The 6,958-nt window shown below is 37.4% G+C and overlaps 1 long non-coding RNA gene across 1 annotated transcript; it reads right to left on the bottom strand.

Annotated features, from left to right (window-relative positions):
- Window positions 1-1,683: 1,683 nt before the first annotated feature.
- On the bottom strand, window positions 1,684-5,563 carry LOC148997236 (uncharacterized). Its single transcript, XR_016168913.1, has 3 exons — window positions 5,490-5,563; window positions 1,839-1,904; window positions 1,684-1,742 (listed from the first exon to the last, which is right to left on the bottom strand). It is a non-coding gene; the product is annotated as an uncharacterized LOC148997236 (long non-coding RNA).
- Between the last annotated feature and the right edge of the window lie 1,395 nt (window positions 5,564-6,958).

The following is a 6,958-nucleotide window of genomic DNA, read 5'->3' as shown; positions in this document are numbered from 1 at the left end:
GGATACCCACCATCTCCAAGGATGCACTATCCTGCAGATGGAAACAGGCGGCCAGTGCACACAGGCTGTTCTTCAGCACCCGGGCATCGTGCACCGACCCAAGATACCCAACAAAAATGTCGAGGAACTTCCCCTTGTGGTCAGTGATGGCCTGCAGCTGAAAATAATTAAACAGCTTTCTGGTTGAAGTAGCACTGGACGTCACTTGCTAGTGGTTTGATGCGGATGTGACAGCCATCTATTGCACCAGCTACTACACTGACAGCTGGAGACCCTGCCAGCTGGGTAAAACCTGCTCCCACTGCCTCCTGGTCATCTGCACTGGGGAAAGCGATAACCTGTCTCAAAGTGCCGGTGACTGCCTTGCTCATTCTGTGCATAATGTCGTGCACAGCAGACTACGGGATGTCATAGACGAGTGATGCTACCCGGTATGATGCTGCATGGGCCAGCCAGTAAAGGAACACCAGCACCTCGACGTCCTTTTCCCACCCATGGTCACAATCTGCTTTCACTACAGCAATCAGGGACTGGATGGACTGCCGTGAAAGTTGGGAGGCTGCTGTGCCAATTCTTCGGCTGTACTTTGAAGATGGAGCTGACCTCCACCCCGGTCCGCTCCTCCACCCCGGCCGAAGGATTGGCACAGCAGCATTCACGTGGCAGTAGGTTGTAGGGCTCACAATCTGTAAACATTTATATAGTTTTAATATAAAATACAATTTGAATCAACAAGACACTTGTTTCCTGTGTTTGCTTATTTATAAATATATTAGATCCCATTTCTTATGCATGATGTATTTGAATATGTCTGTGTGTGTGTGTGTGTGTGTGTGTGTGTGTGTGTGTATATATATACTTATATATGATAATATAAAAGCTTTATAAAAACTAATTCTTGACGAAAATGTAAGATGTCACTTTAAATCTGAAGTCAAGTGTGTGTGTGTGTATATATATATATATATATATATATAAAACATTATATTTGACTTCAGATGTGGTGGTTTAAATGAATTATAATTTTAACAGGCTTGTATATTTGTGTTTAGTTATTTCACTGTAATGGCAATGAAAAAAACCTATTGCCATAAAATATAACATTCATTATATATATATATATATATATATATATATATATATATATATATTTGACTTCAGATGTAAATTGACATCTTAAATTTTGTTCTAGAATTATAGTTTTTATCAAGCTTGTATGATACATAAACACACACACAGAGACAAGCAGGCACACCGCTTGTGCTATTATTACCATCAATGAATGAATCAATAGAGGGAACAGGTACACACATGCTTACATATGTATACATAGGTAGGTAAATAAATGCTACTTACGTTATTTGAGAAAATCCGCAAAAGCTCTCGATGAAGGCATGATCTACGACCAGCTGGAAAAACGCAGATGAAAACAAAGCAAAACAGCGCAAAGGTGGGCTCTTTAAATTTTCCGCGCTGTTATGACAGCGCATGACACGTGACATTTCCAACATGTCGCATGTAGTACGTCCGGAATTCATTCATACTACCCGTATTCATACTATATAGAACGTACTTTTTTAACGGTCGCGAAGTACGTTCTTTTTTAAATGTAGTACCTACTCACATAGTACGCGATTTCGGACGCAGCCCTAGTTTAAGCTTAGAATGTTTCAATAACTCATACCTACTGGATAATTCCGTGCCACAAACTTTATATTGCCACATTCCCGAAACTCACATATCTGAAATTCAAAAAGAGAGAGAAAACAACAGACGTCACAGTTTTGCAAAGAAATTAGTCAAGTTTAACTTTATTACAAAGAAAAAAATACACCTACCATAATTGAGTGATTATGCCTGACCAGAGCCAGAAATTTTGAAACAGTGTCACATCGATGAGGACTCTGAAATAGCAAAGACATCCAGTTTTATTATTTTTTTGGAAATAAAATTACAACTCAGCATGAAAAAAAGAAAGCACTTATTCCACTTCATGAAATCCTATACACCTTTACATGTAAATAACTTTCATATGCGGTCGATTAAGTATGTGTGTGCAATGTTTTGACATATTCAAAGTATTTTAAAAGCAAAGTAACGTTAGGCCTAAACTGTACGTTAGCCCTAACTTGCGTCGAGATGACAAGTTGTTACTAAAAATGACGCACATATACAACTTAGTTAGTCGACCGTAGTCTTTTAAATATTAGTTTTAACTAGAAATCCTATAGAGCTCGGGATCGTTGCGTCACGTCGCAGTGCATTGTGGGAATCACGGTACGGAAGTAGATGTACTGTAGTAGGCAGTAGGTGGGAATTCAAATTGTAATGTTGGTCATTTGGTATTTATCCTTTTCAATTTCGATTTTTTAAGGAAAATGGTTCAGTATTGCTCTGTTGTGAACTGTTGTAATCGATCGAAAGGGCAAACGCCTCTCAAATTGTTACTTTTCACCATTTTCCAACGTGGAAAAAACACAAGGAGACTTGGTGTCTGAAATCACAAGGAGGCGTCGGATGGCTTGGGTCGCTGCTGTATGGAGGAAAACCATTATCTTTGATAATATTTCCAAGGACATGCTTGTTTGCTCACGGCACTTTCACAAAGGTAAGGTATAATTATCACTGTGGTCTCTTTGCTTTGTAATCAACTCCGTTAGCATCGCGATTAGCCGTTAGGCTAACTGATAACTGATATTTTTATGACATGGTCAGAAGATTTTCAGCTGCCAGAGTTAACTAGCTAGCTATTTACATTGAATGTATTCATTTAGCAGTAAACTCTCTGCTGTTAGATTAAAGCAGTAAGTACGTTGCTGTGTTTTTGGGACCAAGCTGTTAAATAAAGATACTGTTGTAGCTGTTAGCCAAATCAGCATATAATTATCGATTAAAATGCTTTATTATGATGAAATGAAATGCCCTTTTATTGTCACTATACATATGTACAATGAGATTACAAGCAACTTATTTTCCAGTGCCAACATGCAGAGCCATAACAACATTAAATTAAATAAGATAATTATTTAATTAAGTTGAATTGAATAAAATAACCACAAAGAACTAAATAGTAGTGCAAAGGATAATTATTATGAATAGGTTATATTGTTCTTATATTGCTGGAGCTCTTTAGTTTATTTAAATCTCTTTGGATTTAAACATTTCTGCCAAATGAATACATGTAAATGTAAATCACACAATTGCTACCAGGCAGCTATGTAACAGAAATTCAGTTTTTTTGTTTTTTTCGTTTTCAGGCAAGCCAGCATATGAAATGCGACCCTGATTGGGCACTGGTCACAAAGGGATCAGTGGGAATTCTGACAGATATCAGCGGAGGATTCAACGGCAGCAAGCTCCAGTTGTCACCCTTTACCACACCTTAAATAATATTAAATCAAATGAATAAAAATTCTGTCATTTTATTTGTGAAATTGCCTACAAAGGCTAAGTGCAGTAACTACGCAAACAGAGAAAAAAGGCCTTTAAAGTTTTATACCAGGCAGTCAAACATGTTATGGGTAGATTATGTGGTAATGCATCTCCGAAACGGGACATAATTTAACCCAGATATTTTTTCACAAGACAGAACACATGTCATAAAGCCCATTATAAGTCTTAACTCATTTTTGACCAAATGTGTAGTTACTGCGCTTTGCCTTTGTAGGGCACAATACAGAACATGAAAACAAGTAAAAAATAAATAATATATCAAATGAATAAAAATTCAGTCATTTCATTTGTGAAGTAAAGCACGTGTAAACAAGCAAAAAAAATAATAAAAAATATTAAAGCATTTGATAAAAGTGAGAGGGAATGTCTAGATGTTGCACAATTACAGCACTCAAGTGTGGCTGCAATGATGGATGGGTGATTATGACATAGCTGCTGCCACTCTCTCCTTTAAATTCTTTAATTTAGTAGATGCTTTTAACCAAAGCCTTTTACAAAATCAGGAATAACATTTGAGCAACAATGCAGAGACCTCAGTGAGCCATGGCTGTCCTGCACACGCATCAGACTGAAATATTTGAGCACTATTATGTTTTACAAAAGCTTTAATTCTGAACAAATAAATACAGACATTTGCAATAATATTTTACTACATTGATATTCCATTGGATTCCAGTGTATATTCACTGATGCGTGGTTAACGTTAACATTACCTTAGTGCGAACGATTGTTTTCTCCGCGTTTACTTTGAAGATCTGCAGATTTTGCACCCACCCATGTGTGAACTGCGGGTGAGCCTCCAGTGACTTAAAGTTTTTAAATTGATCGGAGGTGTAAGCGCTCACTCCACAGACCAGGTAGGACAAAATATCAGGGAAACTTGGGCGTGGTAAACTTTAATAACTATTGCACCATTCTCTCTTTTCATAGAGAATGGTGCAAGAGAATCATACAACCGGCTTTTGCGTTACCGCTAAAATGGCCGCCGTTACCCACAATGCACCGTTCCATAACTTCTACGCCCGAGCTCTATCCACAAGTTTCCTACGCCCCATGAGGCCTTGCGTCAAAAGTGGGCGCGACTTCCGGTTGGAAGTAAACAAAGCGCAATTTGACATGCTTGACACTGGTTCATTCAAAAGTTATAGCGATCCAAACTAGCTAACGATGTGGGAACACGACCTCAACGAAATTAAAAAGGGTGAAATAACAGTACCTTTACCCTCCACAGTATTTGATTGAGAGTATTATAATAACATTATTAATAATATCAATACTCATCAAGGCATGGTGACAGACAGTTGTGCGAGCTGACAAACAATTAAAATAAAAAATACACACTTAGTCATTGTGCTTTGGAGTTTATTCAAAATTATAAATGAATGTGCTACTTGAATACATTAACTGGCACATTTGGTATTCTGTCAACACAGGCTTTGATCCTTTAGGAGTTTAGGTGTAACATCAGTAGAGAACAGCTGATCACATGCTGATAGAGTTTATAGAACATTAAGAATTTAAACAAATGTACACAGGATGATTCGTCGTCTTTTGGGAGGTGATGCAAACTACAGTCGTTGGCAGGATCAGAGACGGGCTCTGCAGGATCATCTGATTTCGTTTTCAGCTTATGTTCAAAACAATCACGTTTAAGCCACTGAATTAGTTTAGTCCGGCTATACATACAACCGTGAACAGCAGCACATGTTCTGTAGCATTCATACAGGCATACAGTACGTTCGATTGACTGTTTGTGCAATGTTTTGGCATATTACAAAATAACGTTAAGATGCACGTCGACATCACGGAGCCGTTATCAAAAATCATGCTAACTTTAGGTAATCTGCCTACATTCAAAAATGATGCACATAGTCAGTCGAAAACATGTTACTCTTTATATAAATGGAAAGGCCGAAAAAGTTAATTCCTCTGAAGTGAAGTCACATCGAAAATAAGATATTAAATCCGAACGATTAAATGATAAAAATAGTTGATATTGAAGTCTTAATCATTTATAAATATCAAAAATATCTTACCTTGTCGAATATTCCACATCTGTTCACGCAAATCGCTGCCTTGTATCGCGCCTCCAACGACTCGACTTGCCGCCGCCTTCAGTTCACTTTTTTTTTCTTTTTTTTCTTCTTCACTATAGTGCGCATGCGCAACTTCTGCATTTGTCCCTTATGTCAGCAAATCAAGTCCAGTTTATGTATTTTGATCAGTTTGGATTTTGATCCATTACATTCATGTTGTGTATGAGTAATTCATAACAATAATGGTTATTTTATACATTTTTAAATATATTTTATTTAAATTGTTTGCTTAGATTCAATTAGTGCCAAGAATCATTTGGTTATCGGACTGCATTTGAATCAATACAAATAAATCTATTCATTCTGCAACACCGAACAGCGACACAGTCAGTGAATAAATTATATCCAATTCTGCAATCAGATCTTTTCAAAAGATTGCTCAGCTGTTAGAGCAAATCATTTGTTTGTTGTTTTGTTTTTTTAGTTTTGCTGCACAGCAGATGCTTTTCCCAGCATTAATGATCAACATTACAGTGATTTCAAGTAAGCTGAAATGAACTTTATCTGCTATCAAATACTGCTGAGGATTGTTCTTGCTTACCTGCCTTTATTCTGAAGCTCTAAAGACCGTTTGAGCCGTAGTTTGATCCTCTGATGTCTCCTGAATGAGTTTCTCAAGATCTCTAACACCCCAGTCAGTGCAGACACGTTTTATAGTAGTCTATGCTGATGCACTGCTGCATCACACAACTGATATTATCACTACTACTTTCAGTATCACTTTCAATATGATGCACAAACTGCTTACATGCATGACTCAGCACCATAGCAATTAACAGTAAGTAACGGGATTGTTGCCAAGGTTGCACTGAATGATTAAAGGAGTAGTTCACTTTAAAAAAAAACTTTTGCTGATAACTCACCCCCATGTCATCCAAGATGTCCATGTCTTTCTTCCTTCAGTCGAAAAGAAATTGAGTTTTTTGATGAAAACATTCCAGGATTTTCTCCATATAATGGACTTCAATGGGGTCCAAACGGTTCAAGGTCCAAATGAGAGTTTCAGTGCAGCTTCAAAGGACACCAGACGATGAATAAGGGTCTTATCTAGGACCCTTCGAGTCATGACTCGAAAAAAGATTCGTTCATTTTGATGAACGAGTTTGAACAGGAAAGTCACGAACACGCATCACAGAACAGAGCAAGGCGAGCATTTGAGCTTATAAAACTTAAACTTTGTTATTTATTTTTGATAAGACCCTTATTCATCGTCTGGTGTTGTTTAAAGCCCTTTGAAGCTGCACTGAAACTCTCATTTGGTTCCCATTGAAGTCCATTATATGGAGAAAATCTAAATATTTTCATCAAAAACCTTAATTTCGACTCTTCGACTGAAGAAAGAAAGACAAGGACATCTGACATGGGGGTGAGTAATCAGCAAAAGTTTTTTAAAAGTGAAAGACTAAGCT

The sequence above is a fragment of the Pimephales promelas genome, chromosome 2 (genome assembly GCF_988280905.1).
Source record: "Pimephales promelas chromosome 2, fPimPro1.hap1.1, whole genome shotgun sequence".
In the NCBI taxonomy this organism is placed as follows: Eukaryota; Metazoa; Chordata; class Actinopteri; order Cypriniformes; family Leuciscidae; genus Pimephales; species Pimephales promelas.
This window is presented reverse-complemented; position numbering and strand designations above follow the sequence as displayed.